We start from the raw sequence: 19,069 nt of genomic DNA, 5'->3' as shown, positions 1-19,069 counted from the left end.
TGATTAAATTGCAGTGTTCCTCTCTTAGGCAAATGTAATTATTATTTACACACTGCAGTTTTCATCGTAGTATTAAGAAAGATGAGTTACTACTACATTTTACATTCTCGGTGCTACATGTCCAACATTTGCAAAGTTTTCTATGATACGACAACAGTTTGTCTGGAAAAATAAATATGTCTATTTTAACACACCTTTCCCATGATTGTTAGTGAACCAGTAGCTGTGATACAGTTCTCTTAGTTGGAAACTGTCAGTTTAAACAATGTTATTCTAAAATTTAACGCTTTCCAGTGTCAAGAAAATGTTTCCAGACACAAATATAAAATGTAAACATAAAATTGAAAGTAACAAACACTCATTGTAGTTTGTTCATTTAGAATCAATCTGTTATGCCATGAAAAGGGAAATGGTGAATTTTTCACCTTCAGATTTTGCTGCCATCTCAAACTTTCTAACTTATCTGCTGACTAAAATGATAACTCACCAATTGGCACTGTCAGTGTTGATAATAGGTAGTATTATGTAAAATGGTTGTGCAGTAACTATTTTTGAGAACAATGGTTTTTAGAGTGCCTTTACTTTCTTGAACTAGAGATTTCTTCAATTGTGCCATGCTGGTGATCACTACGCACATTAACATATTCTCAAACATATCATTAAATATATTATGCTTAAAATTGATGTTAGAAATTTCATTTTATAGAAAATTTACAAGGTAAAATTTGTACCCTATTGACTTACCAGATTCATTGGCTGCAAATTAATGTGATGTAGTATATGACATAGACACCTATGAATGCTGTTATGAGTAGCAACTGTTAATTGTGAATTAAAATCAAATATAATTGTGTGATATTTGTTTAGTTTATAGTGATCTTTAATACTGTTGTTCTTTAACAAAAATTTATTCTGTTTTAAAAAAATAAAAATTTTATTCATAGTTAGCCATGGATGTGAAATAGCTTTTATTCTACACTGTTAAATATGTGTATGCCACATGAGACCACAATTAGTCATTATTAAATGTATAGCACATTAGTACAAGTAAGAGATAGTGAGTGAGAAGCAATGTAATGAGGCTACAGCATATAAAACAGCTGTTGATAACTATCCTGCTCTGTTTTTATGCTAAGTCCTACACATAATTTTCTGTTACAGTAGTGTGTAGTGGAGAAGTGCCAAATTGCAGCAAAAAGCGTCTACTTTTTTTGGACACCAGTTGTTACCCAAATCTGAAACTTCAAATAGGAATACATTCCTATCCTACGATTTAGTCATGATGTTTTTGGCTAAGTTCAGTATACCATTTTACAAACATGTCTGAAATACTTGAAAATGCTTTTAATGAAAGTACCACACACATATACTGATACTTATGAGGAAATAAGAGTTCATAATAGACCATTTTTTGAGACTTGCTATGTTTACCAAGCATACCTTTCTCCTTCATCTTATAAAGACTCTCCAGGAATACACCTATTTTAGTTTATGTGTCTTGACTAAATCGTGCTAACATATAAGATTCAATATACTAAAATCTATATTTTCAAAATTACACAGGACAAATAAATATCAGACTTGAAATTGCAACAAAGATAAAAGCACTATTAAAGAGTCAACATCAAGCTTCTTTGGTGAAAAAGGGAACAGGTAGCAAACTTGAATTATTTTAAGAATTGTAATAAATTTTGGAAGGTGGGTGAGGTGCTCAAGAGGAATTAAACAACAGTCATTAAAACAGCAACTCAGATTCTCCCAGCAGATCTCAATGGTAATTTGAGACTTCCCTGCTACTTTTGTATATATGCATAGTTTATGCTTTTAATAAAATGAAATTTTAAAAGTAGTTCACTGCTTTTTGTCATCTTTTGATACATTTTCACTCATCCCTTTTTTTTCTTTTATTCCCAATGAACCCTTATAATGGCAAAGAATTTTTTCATCATCATCTCATATCTCAGCTATCACCAATTTTCATGTTGCAAAAAGAGCACAACCTTATAACATTTCTTAAGCATCTTTACATAGTTTGTTTATTTCAGAAAGTGCAAGATATTTCAAACCCTAGCAATTCAAGTTCTCAAGTGCACCTAACTTCTGAACCCAAGTTTAGCATTGCTATGAACTTTCCTTTCTTTGTCACATAAATCTTATGAACTGAAACGCTGCCAATTCTTAAAAAAATATTTTTGTGCAGTACCCTGAGTTGGAATAAAAATAAAGGGATCAATAATAATACCGTACATGAAATAAGTACTGTGACTGATACTAGATAGCTGTACCTATTGTGTTTACTATGTGCAAGAAGTTTCATACAGACACATCTGTTTAACTTTGTTACATTACATGCTTATGAAAGAATTAACAGTACAATACAACATATTACAAACTGCCAGTTATATTTGTTTCACCATAGTCATAGTATTTTTGGAACTACAGCGAACAACAAGGTGTTTAAAGTAAGCACACTAATTAAGTCGTCAAGTCCTGTGTGAGCAATGAAGTATAACAACAACTGTCAGACAGAATCGTAACACATTTTTGGCAACAAAGAACTCCTATTTACTAAAAATGAATTATATCACTACTTTTTCTTAATTCTTACATCTGAAACAATACTTCACAAAGTTATTGTTTTACACTGCAGATGAATATCAATTGCTGTTGAGGGTGGACCCCTTTGCACCTTTTACTCATGACTGTGATTACTCAAAGACTTCTTAAAGTGAAACAGTTGCTTCTTGTTGTGGCAACTCTGATTTAAATTCAGTTTATTGCCTCTCAAAACACCACACTTTTTAGAGACTTTCAGATCATTTAGTTGTAATAACCTGACAAGGAGGTTAATTCATTTCTTTACCATTAGCGTGCGTGAGAAATAGTATGCTGTGCAACAATAAGAAAATTTAACTAGTAGTATTTATTTCTTGTTCAAATAAACTGTTTAATTTGCCTAATGACTTTGACTATTAGAAGGACCCAGGATTGCAACAATATTTGCTTTTACATTAAAAATGTCATTAGAAAATATTCATCATGTAATCACTCCTCAATATCTCTTCTTTAATAAATGAAATGAATAATGGTAGTGTCAAACCAACTGTGCAAGAAATGTTTTCTTATTTTCAGATTTTTCTAGTGTTTGTTGTCTAACGAAAGAGAAATCCAAGCTCACAGTAAAATTCTGATGTTCATACCATTCCTTTAACTGTAGTGTGTGAGCTAAAGCTATGCACAGTTCATACATCTCTGACAGTTATAACAACTTATTCTCTGTATACAGCTAATATCTTCCATGAAAATCAATTGTAATCGATAGCATCATCTCTGTTTGGGCATACTGCTGTTATGTGAGCTGCACCTTGGACATTGTCGTGTTTGCTCAACATTATGTTTAAGAGTTTGCAGAAGAATGGTCTGTCATGTTGTTATGCTTTATTTCGCACACTCATATACCTCTCTTTGTTTGCTTGTTCTTGTTTCTGTTAGTATTAATTAGAATTTAGTTCTTTGAACATTACCATGACTGTGTTTAAAATAATATCATTAACAAGATGTCAGTGCTATATATTGTCTGTTTCCTTTTCATTATTGTTTGAATCCCAAGCCCTAATTATTTGGTGATATATATATCATTAAGAAGATGTCAGTGTTATATATTGTCTGTTTCCTTTTCATTATTGTTTGAAGCTCAAGCCCTAATTATTTGGTGATATATATTATAAAATATGAGAGAATCATAGTGATCTTTACAGTAGTCAGACTTTTGACTTGAGATTGATACAGAAAGGAACTGTTCACTGTCTTAATGTTTTCTAAAGAGCAGGTCTCTTCCTGTTAATATAGTCATATTAAATATTATGTGCATTGTTGCTGAAAATATCAAGCTTCCTGTGTAGTATATCAAATATGTATTTTACAAAATGAAAAAAGCATATATTATATGTTGTTCTTAATGTATATTAATATTGCTGTTATCAATATTATTTAGAAGTTTCGTGATTATGTTTCAAATTTGTGTTCTATGTTTGTAACACACTGTATTAATAAAAAAGATATACTATTGAAAAATATTTCTGTGAACGTTCTGGTGATGCAATGGGGAGGTAGATCATCCACTTGCAGAGAGTATTGTCAGACAAATGAGGCTATTTCCAATAATGATAAAATTTGCAAGAAATGTGTATCCTTCAAGTTTTAAAAATACACCTATGTCATATGGCAGAAAGAACTCATCATTTATGAAGCTATGATGCTACATAAAGTACATGGATCCCAGCGAGAAAGGGAACCTTCAGGGATGTGGAATGAGCCAATGTCTATATTAACAAAAAGCAAGAAACAACAGAAATTTATTCCTTATGAACAATGTGTAGCAACAATAAACTATTGGTACATTATTTAATGCCATTCATACTTATGCCATGCAAATTTAATTGAGTAAATTAGGAAGTAATTTGCTAGTATGATAACAGCAGCTGCCATCTCATTTTTACTATAGCGCTGCTGTGTATCTGCTGTTAGTAGCTCAATAGCTACTTACAAAGGTAGTTTTCAAAGAAAATATTTTCTTACATATGTAAATACTAAGTCCTGCTTTCAGTACATTACTATCTGCTAGTGCACAACAGTTATAATCAAGGTGATAGCTATAACTTTTAATCTTTCTCCAATTCAGCAACAGTAATATTATATAGTACCTTCATTCTAGAAGCGGAAACTGTGACCATTGACAATTCTAGCGTGCAGAAATAAAGAGCATTGTATTTCAATGTATAGGTGAACTGAATGTAATAAATCCCTTCCAGGAAGTACCAATCTAGAACAGAGACATAAACAGAGTACATAGCCCATTGGAGAAATATCAGAGAAATGATAATGTTTCGAGTGGGTACACACATAAGATTATGAAAACAAGAGCAACTAATAGCTGCCCACAATAATATTCCAATAAGCAAAAATAACTAATTATGTATGCTTGAAAAACAGACAGTTGCAATAATGCCAGTATGAATAATGGGAAATTTACTCAAAAAATATTGGAATATATAAATGAATATAGATCTTGATAATGTCTCAAATTAAATTACTGCATACTGAGAAAAATTTCATCCTACATCATATGAAAATGACTTGCAGAACCTTTTATTGGGCAAATCAAATGACAAAATGAAAGCTAACATTATGGAAGAACAGTCCAGTATCACATTCTTTGAAGTAAATGATGTCAACAACTTGTTACAGAATTAAAAATGAAGAAGTATTGTTGAAAGTTATGAGATGGCATTGGATTCTTCTACTCTGGAATGAGGAACTGAAGGTTATGAACTCCCTACCCTTAATTAAAAGAATCTAAAATGAGGCAAGTTAGTCAGGTTTATCACATGTGCTATGAAGCAGAAAGGACTAACGTGATACTATGCAGGAAAAAAGTAACACAGTAAAACCATAAAACCGTATGGAAAAATAAGCACAGCAGCTGAAAATAAAGACACAACATGAGATTCATCATAGGGCACTGTTTAATATGAAAATTTGTTTTAGTTCAAAAAAATATAAATATCAAACATCCAGGAATTGCAATTAACATAGACCTAAGTAAAGTACAGGAACAAAACAAAGACAGAAGTGGAAAAAATGAAATGGCATGAGCATGTGGCATTGTTGGCTGGGAGGTCCCATTCAGAGAAGTTCGGCCACCGAGTGTAAGTTTCATTTCACTCAATGCCACATTGGGCGACTTGCACGCCAGTGATGAGGATGAAATGATGATAAGGGCAACACAACACCCAGTCCACAAGTGGAGAAAGTCTCCAATCCGACCGGGAATCAAACCTGGGCCTGCTGCATGGGAGGCAAGTACATAGCCACTCAGCTAAGCAGTTGGACAAAGACATAAGTTAACTTGGAATCTAATAAATACCATGTTTAAAAACTAATAATAATAATAAAAGCTAATTAAATGTGACATAAGCAACCATGTCAAAAATTCTGTGACAAAAAAACTACCACACCAATCCATTTATTAGTCAACTTATTGTTCCTCCTCCATAGATTAGAATAATGCAGACTAATAAGTTATAGTTAGTTCTTCACTTACATTTTTTCCCTGTGCACATATACACATCACTCAACTGAGCTTGCAATCTCTGAATCAGGAACACTCCCCAGAACACATTTAAATCATTCACCTGCCAGGCTCAGTTGCATCATTCAAAACAGTACAGTATCATTTGGTGTGGATCCAGTGGTTGGTTCATGGGAAGTCAGAGGCTCACATGGTTAGTGTACCCTCTCGCCTACCCCAGTAATATCACATTTTACTATAGAAAGAACTGAGTCATATACTGTGCTGTGAGCAGGAACCAAAGACATTACTCCTTGCATAACAAATGTGAACATTATCATTGCATTAACTCTGATTTTTATTATCTCTGTCGTGGAATGTAGTGTTACTGTCTCTGATTTTGTTCTTGCTCTGATAAAGATGAAGGAAACTTATAAATGTGAATATTACATATTACAACTTGATAGGAAGGATAAAAGTTGTGTTCAAGGAAGAAATAAATGAATGCTCATTTCTGATAAATAATCAGGTGAGACTTTAATGTAAATATTATTCATTGTAATAACTATAGAGATCTTCAGCTCCACTATATTGACAGGGGTTGGAGAGGTGCTGGCGAGATTAACGAATGAACCTGCAAACAGAAACGACAACTTTCAACAGACTCAAGAGCATGGAATAAGAAATCTACCATAGTTCTTTACCACATGACAAAACACACATAAGGCAAGTATAGTTTCAATGGACGTTTCAATACACCATTTCAAAACCAAGACTACATGCTAATCTTGTCTATAAATCCATAAAATACGGTAAAAATAACAATATACCCCACAAATGTTACTTGCACCTACTGACAATTTTGATTAACATGCCACTCATATGTACAGTTCTAATAACAACAATACAATATTGTATAAAATACTTCAATACAATAGCAACAACTTTTTATATCACCAAATAGTACATTGCTTTAGCATTACATTGATAATTGATATGCATATGAAAATTTGATTTGATTTGATTTTTGTTGATCCTAAAAATCTTGGCACACATAGGTATATGAGAAAAACATGTGTTATGTGATCAAATTAAGAACTACAATAGTAACAGATTCTTACAACTTTGATAATGTCATAACATATACATTATGCAACTGAAGTGTACACTTTCCATCATCAAATATCTGACTTAGTACTATGACTGTTAACACAGGTCTGAAAACTACAGCTATGTGAGAGTGTAAATAAGGGAAATGCTGTTTTTTTTCCTTCAAGTTTCTGTCACTTTTTTCTCTAAGTGACCACTTTTTCCCTTTCTGTCTTACATTATTCAATGTCTCATAGTTTGTCTGTTCTGGCAGTGCATGTCTTCGTTAATGTCTTCCTGTATACTCTGAAAAACCACCATTAAGTACATGGCAGAGGGTACATCCCAATGTACCAGTTACTAGTTTTTCTTCATGTTATATTTACATATGGAGTGTGGGACGGTTTTTTAAATGCCTCTGTGAATGCTCCTAATTGTCTTTTCCTCGTGATCCATACATGGGATACATAGAGGCTTGCAGTACATTCCTAGAGACATCATTTAAAGCTGGTCCTTGAAACTTTGTAAGTAGGCTTTCTCGTGACAGTTCACGTCTATCTTTAAGAGTCTGCCAGTTCAGTTTTTTCAGCATCCCTGTGACACTGTCCCATGGGTCAAACAAGTCCCACAGACTTGAGCAATATTCTAGAATGAGCCACATGAGTGATTTGTAAGCAACCTCCTTTGTCAACTGATTGCCTTTCCCAATATTCTACCAATGAACTAAAGCTACCACCTGCTTTATCCACGACTGAGCCTATGTGGTTGTTCCATCTCATACACCTATAAAGTGCTACATCCAGGTTTTAGTACGCTTTTACAGATACCAATTGTGACTCATTGATATTATACTCATAGGATACTAGGTCTTTTTTTTTTTGTGAAGTGAACAGTTTTACAATTCTGAACATTGAAAGCAAATTGCCAATCTTTACATCACTTCAAATTCTTATCAAGATCTGGCTGAATATTTATGCAGCTTCTTTCAGACAGTACTTCATTATGGATAACTGCATCATGTGCAAAAAGTCTGAAATTACTATTAAAATTGCTGCAAGGCCGTTAACATACAACATGAATAGCAAGAATACCAACACACTTCCCTGGGGCACACCTTCAGTTACTTCTACATCTGACAATGAATCTCCATCTGCGTTCTCCCTGCCAAAACATACTTAATCCAGTCACAAATTTCACCTCATAGCCCATAAGATCATATTTTTGTCTATAAGGATACATGTTGTACTGAGTTAAATGCTTTCCAGAAATTTGGAAACAATGCATCTGCCTGACGGCCTTGATCCAATACTTTCATTAAGTCATATGAGGGACAGCATGTCGTGTCGCACACTATTAAATTCTGTAGCAGACAAACACTCAGGTATGGATCTTAAATATGGCAATGAATTCTTTAAATTGCAAGCTATGTTTAACATAGCTTACTTTTCAGTTGGCTGTGTGAGGGGACTGCCCACTTGAACAGGCTTACAACATGACAAGACTTACGAACCATGTCTGTTTGTTGTTCCTAGCAGATATGGCTATCCTGAGAATGTTACCTGTCACATTATAAGCCTATCCAAATGGGCAGTTGCTCGCACTGCAAACTGTAAGGTATCTTGTGTTAAATGTAGCCTATAATTTACAAAATTTATCGCTATTTTTGAGATTTATGTCCATCATCCCGCTATACAATTTAATATTATGCTACATCCTGTTTCGTGCATTACACACTGCTCTTCACGTTTCTATAGTGCTAATAAACTCACTGAAAATCACTGTACCGTTACCGATAATTAAAATTTTTCATTTTACAACGAGCTCCATTTAAAGTTGTGGGGTTTCAGTTTTACGTTACAGGTGCCCTTTGCTAATAATAACAGCACATCTCTCTGAAGAGTATGTTCTTTAACGTAGGTAAAATGTTAAGAAGCTGTTACTGAAATCAGATACTGTAGTTTGTCGACAGAAGACCCATTCAGTGCATGTTATCGTTCTCATTTAACATAGATAAATTGCCGGCTCCCTAAGTAACTACGTTATACAGAATACATCTACTTATTGTTGCTGTGATTGCATAAAGACCCCCAATACCGTTTGCAACTAATACAGTACTTTCGCATGAAAATTAACGATTCCATGTTACGGTACGCTCAAATATTGCGTGCCACAAGCAGACTGATTGGCACTTGATGTCGACAAAGGAATGCACACTCGTTTCTCTAAGTCTGTTGAAAAGTCTTGTTGCCTTGCCGTGTTGAAATGCGTGTCTCTATTCCGAATCCTGCCAGCTGCGAAGTGAAGAGCGTAATACAGCTTCCTCTCGTAAAGGAAATGGTGCCGTTCCAAATTTTTAATGATATCAAAGTATTTACGACTGTTGTCTGATGAATAAGCACAACGAGAACCACTGGTGAAGCGAATTTAAAGCTAGTAGAACGAATTTTTATGATGAACAAAGGAGTTAGCGTCCTCAAATGTTGACTGATTAGGTTATGAAGAAGATCGAAGGACAAACAGGTCAGAGTGCACTTCGCACTCAGATCACGGATGAACATGAAGTCAACAGAATCTCGTCTTCACCGTATAGTAAACTGTCGAGTAACTGTAACGCGAAAAATTCCTTCATTGTTTTGTAGATGGCGACAAAACTTTGGTGGTTCACTACATCCATGAGACGGAAAGACAATCAACATAGTTGCGCAGTGACAAATTCTCATTCTTTGTTTAATTATTGACGTTGTATTCGTGAAATATTGCAAAGTTTGCATATGAAATTTAGTATTTTTTCTACGAGTATTTTCCCATAGGAGAGACCGAATATATAAAACGTGTTAGTCTGTGTCTTAGGTCCTCTTTTCTTAATCACTCGTTATTTTCATTCTGAGATGACGCACCTCCTTCACTTATCCTACTATGTGATCCCCAAGTTTGACGCTGGTTGTTAATCGCATTTCTTCTATTCCTCAACAATTTCGCCTTTCCTTGATGTAACTTGGAAGAACAAAGAAAAAGCCTACATTGTGGATAAATAAGAGTGTTCAAAGACGAAAAGCATTTTAAGTATTACAGCAGCAAAAAATTAGGCTCTTTTGAAGGAGAAAATTAGTTTTCCATGTCATTTAGTACTTACAAAGAAATGATAAGGCGTATACTGCCTTCTTAATATTATCTGATGTGTCTGTATGTTCTTTTGTCTATTTTCTTGCGAAAATAAATGTTGTTTCGAAATATTCGGACGACACTTTTTATATTCTTTCAGCTCTCAAATGTGTGGAGAATTTACCATGCGACCTTTAAGGAAGTATCAGTACATATAACTAGATGAATATTACGCAGGGGGCGCTGTAGTAGATTCTCCAAGCCGCATCACCACTAGCATTCCCCCATAATTGAATTGCACTATTTGACTGCACCCTGGTGGTTGTATTTCTAAATACCAGCATTCTCTCCTATTTTCCGTGGAATAATTCATGCTTTGATCTTTTCGATTTCAGTGTGCTTTCTTTTTCTCAGAGCAAAAAATAAAAACTAGTCCGCAGGTTTAATCTAGTAGCTTCTGAAGGTATACGAAGAGCGACATGATGCTGCTGTGTGATTAGTATAGGAGTAAGGCTAGGCGCAAATTGAGACGCGTATAGCACGTGTGACGTGACACGGCACTACAGTGCAACACGCACGTGCCGCACGAGTCGCGCGGGTGCAGCGCATATTGCGACGCGTACACCATACTTCGCACGCGCCGACTTGCGACAATCTGCGCTCACAGAACCGAAGCGCGCGCAACCTGTTATCTTTCTCAAACGATTTTACAGAAACTATTGACCGAAAATATTTTATTTTCCGTACTTGTAGCATTATATGTCAGCTTGGTGGCGAAGTGCCCATCATCTCGCTAATGGCCATTCTTATTGTGATGTACTCATTTTAGTAAGACACTACGCAAAACTCAAAAAGTTTGCAACGAAAATTAGGGGTCGCTATGATTTTGCGTTTGGTGCGTATTACACCGTATGTTGTTGCGTATGAAATTTAGCTAACATGTTGAATTTTTCTTTAGACTTGGGGGGAGGTCTCTATCTGCCTCCGATCTCAAGAAAATGGAACCTATGTAGCGCGCTCACTTCCGACCTCACGCCCTCGAGAGTGAAATACTCGCAACCGCTCGAGACATCGAAACGAAAGTTTGGCGAATGATAGCACACAAGGAGGAGAGTATTTTGCCAATTCGTAAACACACGGAACTTTCTTATTTATGGCGATAGAACAGTACTTATTCTTCCCGTTTTACTTTTTTCACTCCAGTGACTGTAATTTTTTAAGAATTATCGACAGCTAGCGAAGCAAGAGATTCCTAGTATGAAAATAAACATGAATTTTTTTCTCTTATGTTACTGCAAACCGACGCTATAACGTTTCTCGTAAGTTATTGAGCTCTGTGATTGCCAATTACTTGTTTAATGAGGCACTCCGTTTCAGAATTCTGTCGCAATAGCTACTGTGAGGTGAGTTTGGCAAATTACACTGTTACAAAGGAAGTACAATTAAACCTGTCATCAAGAGAAACGCGGCCGTTACCTCATAAATGGTGATGTTTCTTCGAATGAGAAAAGGTTAACCACTAACACAAAAATAGATCGCCAATTCTGTTGGAATTTTGGTGGAATCCCCGTAACCCATCGTATTTTTAACACTGAGTGACTGGATTGGAAACTTACCAAAGGATTTTATTCCTTCTCTTGATCTGAGCAGTATTAAAATAATGACGAGCGTTCATTCAGGCGGAATGATAGGCACATGCCAGATACTGGTTACTCACCTACGGCTTGCCAAACTGACAACGTGTGATCGCGAATTAAATAGTTGTTATTGAGACAAATAAACAATTGATCTGCCTCACAACACAGTGGTCAGTGTATTGTCAGCAGCGGAGGATAATGCGCGCAACAAGAATGCAGAAGCTAGCCAAGTGTGCCTTGTGAGCTGTAGTTCGAAAAACATTGTCATGAAAGTAGGTCAGCCTTTGTCAGCAGTACAGTTCAACAAATTAAATATATCTAATCAAGACACTCTTTTACGATATTCCTACTTTCATAATAATACCGACCATTTTCTTCATTTGTGTAGCCTGTTGTATAATGAGTTTATTAATGCTGGTAATGTGCATTCAACAATTGAAATGTTTTTTCTCATCATGGCGAACCAATTAAAACATTGTTATTTGTGACTGCTTTTCAACTGTTTCTAGCTTGTAGTGAAAATGTGATGTTCACACGCGTGTAGTACAGTGTGGCCGTGTACATTATTACATCCATATCCAAGCGCCGGCCGAGGTGGACGAGCGGTTCTAGGCGCTACAGTCTGGAATCGCGCGACCGCTACGTTCGCAGGTTCGAATCCTGCCTCGAGCATGGAAGTGTGTGATGTCCTTAAATTAGATAGGTTTAAGTAGTTCTAAGTTCTAGGGGACTGATGACCTCATAAGTTAAGTCCCATAGTGCTCAGAGCCATATCCAGGTAATCATAGTGAGACTTCTATACTTCAGATCTTGGACGCTTTTTACCAGGAAATTACCCCTTTCCAAATTTTTGTAACAGATCGTACAGATACGCCAACATACTAGGCAGCGAGAAGATAACCTTGTTTTACTTTCCTGCCCTGCTTCTTAATCACATGATTTTATAATACTTCTTGCTTCCTTATTCGTCCGCCACTCCTGGTCGTGCGGTAGCGTTCTCGCTTCCCGCGCTCGGGTTCCCGGGTTCGATTCCCGGCGGGGTCAGGGATTTTGTCTGCATCGTGATGACTGGGTGTTGTGTGATGTCCTTGGGTTAGTTAGGTTTAAGTAGTTCTAAGTTCTAGGGGACTGGTGACCATAGATGTTAAGTCCCATAGTGCTCAGAGCCATTTGAACCATTTTGAGCTTCCTTATTCACTGCCCTCTGTCTGTTCTTGCGATCTGAAAACATCGCGGAGGCATATGATACAATTCCAGCGGCCAACGGCTCACCAGTTACTGAAGTATGCATTTTTCTTGACAGAATAAAAACAAAACAGAACAATACAGATATAAATAACAGAAAAGTATAATGTACTAACGAAGAAAGCTGGAGCGTCTAATTGGCGAAAAACGAAACACAACCCAAAGGCAATAAAATTTAGTATACAGTAGGCAATATTTATCGCATGGGCAATACTATCACTGCTCATATGCGCCGTGCCGATGTGAGCGTAAGGCCGGACTGCTCTTCCGCTTCCTGCCTCAAATTTCCCACGGCGCTAGCGAGGCACGCGCAACGCGCGGCGCGAGAAACTGTGCCACAACCACAACGCCGCGCGACCTGGCGCAGGCGCGTGTCGCGTCCCAGTCACGTCGCGTCGCAATTTGCGCGGTTCCATTTGAACCTGTGATGTTACAAAAACACGTGCTGCGCTGCGCCGCACCACACGCGCTATACGCGTCTCAATTTGCGCCTAGCCTAAGAGTGCGTGTGTGTGTGTGTGTGTTGTGTGTGTGTGTGTGTGTGTGTGTGTGTGTGTGTGATTTCCCACAATCTGCAGATATTTTTGAATCAATTAAAACATAAAATGATTATGGAAGAAAAAAAAGAGTCGTATAAAGTTCGTGATTTGAGAGACGAAGTACTGTTTGTATGGAGCCTTTTTGCTATTATTTATTGTATGTATTTGTTGGCCTCTAGCTGGCGAGCTATTTAGCCAATTACATTGTCATTTTATATTTTAAAAAATTGCATAGTCATTTTGTATGTTTACAGCGCAGTTTCGCTACGTCTCACTCCATCTTAGTTACACATTATCACTGCAGGAACATTATCACTCACTGAAATCAAGAAAGAGTTTCTTGACCACTACTGAGGCTCTCTTGGAGAATCCACATACGGCAAGGATCTCGCGATGGCGGGAGAAATGTCGGTATTTGGGAGAATGGATGGCTCCAAAGGAAGAACTTCCCCCTGGGCATTTGGAGAAGTGGCCAATATGGAGGTCTCTCAATGGATTACGATCAAACACAAGGGGATGCAAGACCTATCTGCGGACTTGGGGTTTCTCTGTGGACTCAGCTCTTTGCCAGTGTGGCGTTGGGCAGACTAACAGCCATTTCCTTCAATGTTCCTCATCACCAACCACCTGCACCACGCAAGACCTTATGAGAGCTACACCAAATGCACTTGAAGTGTCCAATTTCTGGTCTTCTTCTGTGTAAAATTGCTTTTGACACGATTCATAAATTATCACTCCATATACCAAAAATATTTAAAAAAAGAAAGAAGAAAATAATAACAAGAATAAGAAATTGTATAAGTCTTATGCTTAAGATGTTAATAATTCACAATCGAATTTCATTCTCAGTAACTATTAAGGGTTCATCGCTGGAGACAGATAAATAATAGGGTTTTGTACAAATAACTGTGCACATTCAACCAGTTCTTCTTCTGACGTCACTTGATAGGTATCTATCTGCCGAGTCAAGTAATTTGCTTGCTCTGGCTCTGTATCTACGCATCTCGAAATTTAGAGACGAACGTCGGTCTGGTCTCTTGGAAACATCTTATGATGTGGACATATATTTCTGGCCGTGGGGCGAGGTTCGTGACACTTGCTGGGAGGATATTTCCCACTTTAGTGACTGCCTTATGTGCACTGATCTGCTGACTGGGGTACTGTAGCGGAAATGTGTAAGTAGGGAGTGTTTTAGTTCTCCCAGCACTCAAGGACAATCGTCGCAACACGGAGAAGCTAAAACTTCGATTCTGCAGATATGTGCAGGGTAACACCGATGTCCATTCTATACTCTCGTTATTGATGTCACTCAGAATACAATGATCTTTCAGGGATGAATAGTTGAATCCTTACCAAGTTTTTCCTTCTCACCATCTGATACGTTTCCCAGAATCAGTACCTTTTATCAAATGTCCCACTCTGTATAAAGTAGATGTACAAAGAAAATACCCGACTGTGATATTACTCTTTCCTGACTGGTCATCTAGTTCATTGTCTGTTATCCCAGACTGCCCTTTGTCCCAGAAAAATTGTAGCTTTTTCTATTGTTCGATACATTGAGAGATTCGTTCCTGTAGATCGAAGAGAAAATAGTTTTCAAGTTCCAGGACTGAAGTTAAAGTATTTCAAAGGCGATATGAGAATCTGTTATTATTACACTATCATTAATAGGGCGCAATGCGTGTGTTAGTGGATCTCGTGCTGCTGAAAGATGAGCGTTTAAGTGTGTAAGTTGGCCCGGTTTCCGTAGAGGGGCAGAAGAATACTAACCCTTTTCCATCAATCGATTCAGATCCGCCAGTGCATATAGGTATCGTTGTCGAAAACTCTGTCAAAATACGTTGAATGATATTTAGTTTCTCTATAGCAGAATTGCAGAAGAGCCTTGCCTCATATATAAGAAGCAGTCGAATAAAAAAGAGAGATGAAAAAAGGTAAGTAAATTGTGTAGTTTTTCAAAAGTAATCTCCACAACTCTTAACGTACTTGTCCCGCCGTGTGACAAGAGGGTCAGTGTCTTCATGGAAAAGTGTTTGCGGTTCCCTGCGGAACCACGATTGTACCCAGACGTGAGCCTCTTCATAGAAAGTATGTCAATGGCCACGGATGTCTTTCTTCAGGGCCCGAAATATGTGGCAATCGCAGCGGGAGAGATCCAGACTGTATGGAGGATGTCCCAGCGAAACTTCTGCAGTGTACTCGAAGCAACACTGGCAACTTTTGGGTGGGTCCTATTCGTGGCCGTCGATTTACCTAGAACGAAGAGGCGCTCGCCTGGGTACAATCATGATTCCGTAGGCAACTGCCAAGATTTTTCCATGAAGGCGTTGGTCTTGAAGTGTGTGTGAAATCTTATGGGACTTAACTCCTAAGGTCATCAGTCCCTAAGCTTACACACTACTTAACCTAAATTATCCTAAGGACAAACACACACACCCATGCCCGAGGGAGGACTCGAATCTCCACCGGGACCAGCCGCACAGTCCATGACTGCAGCGCCTCAGACCGCTCGGCTAATCCCACGCGGCGGCGTTGGTCTTGTCTCACAGTGGGATAACCGCGTTAACAGTTATGGCGACTACTTTTGAAATAACAACAATTTACTTACTTTTATTTCCATTGTACTACATACACCCTTTTACTACATACGATTTATAGCAGAGGGTTTCATACTCAACTTTGAACAGCGGAGGTATCATATTGTCCAGTATGAGCGGAATGGCGTATTGTTGATGACTATATCTGGCGGCTAATACAAGTACTTCTTTGTCCAGCTTTATAACCCCGGATACAGTGAACAGCAACTGGCGAAATACAAAATTCTGAGTTAATAGATGTCTACGAATTTTCAACTGCATTTCTTTGACTACATCTACATCTACATCTACATATATATCCCGCTAGCCACCAAGCGGTTTGTGGCGGAGGGCACAATTCGCGCCAAAGTCATATTTCCCCCTCTCTGTTCCACTCGCGGATCGCGCGAGGGAAAAACGACTGTCTGAACGCCTCAGTACGAGCTCTTATTTCTTTATCTTCGAATGATGATCATCACGCGATTTGAAAGTTGGTGATAATAATATATGCTCTACATCCTCGGCGAAGATTGGATTTCGGAATTTAGTGAGCAACCCCTTGTGTTTAGAGCTTCCTCTATCTGCAAGTGTGTCCCACTTCAAACTCTCTATGAGATTTGTAACGCTCTCGCGATGGCTAAATGTACCAGTCACGAATCTTGCCGCTCTTCTTTGGACCTTCTCAATCTCTTGAATCAGACCCAACTGGTAAGGGTCCCATACAGACGAACAATACTCTTAAGACTGGACGAACTAACGTATTGTAAGCTAGCACATTCATCAGGGTGGAATTCATAGCGCCCAAACAAATTTTAGTAGCTCATCACTGCACGGTGTCCATTTGTTTCAAGATACACTTTGGAGCATTAAAATGCTACCATAATCCTCCACCGAAGGAATGTAGCCGCAGTACAGAAGAACACCACCACGTCTGCTCCCAACTATGTTCGAGCCATGTCATTCTGCTGTCTACGTAAACACCTAGTTATTTTGCTGATCGTTGGTACGGATGAGATATGGTCCTAGAGGAAGTGAGAGTGTTTTATTGTTACACTGACTTCTTATGAAGATGGCAGCCGATGATTTCATGTCTGAGAAGCAATGTCTAGCTCCTCAGCCGATGATTTCATGTCTGAGAAGCAATGTCTAGCTCCTCATAACCATTCTGAGATTACTTCAGCAGCCTGCTCCAAGCGCAATAGTGATACTCTGAAAATTGTCGATGATGTATAGATACAGATATGATCTGCGTGCTGTAGGATTTTAGTTGCAAGTACGAATAGCTTTTCTACATCGGCAGTGTACACTGAGCGGAAAAGGGGACTCAGAATTGATCCTTGTGTGTGTGGCCCAGAAAGACACAGAGTTCTTTAGTTATCTACTAAGGAGACTGCCTACACTACGCTTGTTCGTCCTCTTTTAGAATACTGCTGCGCGGTGTGGGATTCTTACCATATAGAATTGACGGAGTACATCGAAAAAGTTCAAAACAGGGCAGCGCGTTTTCTATTATAGCGAAATAGGGGAGAGAGTGTCACAGAAATGATACAGGATTTGGGGTTGACATCATTAAAACAAAGCCGTTTTTAGTTGCTGCGGAATTTTCTTACGAAATTCCAATCACTTACTTTCTCCTCCGAATTTGAAAATTTTTTGTTGACACCGACCTACATAGGGAGAAACGACCACCATGACGAAGGGAAATCAGAGCTCGCAAGGAAAGATATAGGTGTTGTTCTCTCCGGGCGCTACACGAAGTTGGAATAATTGAGAATTGTGAAGGTGGGTCGATGAATCCTCATCCAGATACTTAAATGTGATTTGTAGCGTGTATATTTAGATGTAGGTGCAGATATACATAAATGACATGGTGGTGCAGTATATTGTACAGATGGTTGATGCAGTTGACGAAAGAATGCCATCAACTGGAGTTCGTTCATCAGAAAACCTACAACATATCGTTAATATTCGCGCTGTGCCACGAAGTGCGGAGTCCTGGATGAACGTTAGCCCGTGGCTCCACTGCAGGTTATCAAGTTACGTCAACTCGCAGAAGTAGCTTCCGAAAGTTACTGGATACAGTTTCTTGTATTTTGCTGCAAGTACTTGCGAACTTTATGGTTGCTGGAACTTATTACAGACTTTAAGTAGTTCTGTGTATTGAATACCGGTACGAAGATGCCAGTGTTTAAAAGACAAATGGACAAACCAAATGTACGACTGTAACAACCAAGGAATGCGAAATTAATTTACAGATCACTCTGTTTGATCGTAAGGGGAAGTAGAATGGCAGGACAGACCTCTTTAAATTTTAGATGATTTTTTAATGTTGTCATAAACATAAACGTCTTACATTTGAAAGAAAAGTAATAAATAAAATCGAAGGAGTATGAAAACAGCCATTCTATCTATACCAAACACCAGATAAAACATGGACATGAACATCCAACATGGAACAAGGCATGAAAATTATTAGAGCGAACAATCACAACAAAAAACCCCAGCCATTACGAGAAAACGTTAATATACAAAATGCCCTTGCACTATAATTAATGACCAAATAAATATAAACAAAAACTACTTGATCATGTTAGCCACAAAAATAATAACAACAGAAATCTGAAACATAACCAGAGCGTACAATTACTGACTGTTACCCTCCCGCATTTTTCTCGTTCTCTCTCTCTCTCTCTCTCTCTCACACACACACACACACTCACACACACACACACACACACACACACACACACACACACACACATACACACACACACACAACCAAATATTCACTTACAAAAACGACGAGAGAGA

The sequence above is a fragment of the Schistocerca serialis genome, chromosome 1 (genome assembly GCF_023864345.2).
Source record: "Schistocerca serialis cubense isolate TAMUIC-IGC-003099 chromosome 1, iqSchSeri2.2, whole genome shotgun sequence".
Lineage (NCBI taxonomy): Eukaryota > Metazoa > Arthropoda > Insecta > Orthoptera > Acrididae > Schistocerca > Schistocerca serialis.
The sequence above is the reverse complement of the archived record's forward strand: the minus strand, read 5'-3'. Positions refer to the sequence as shown.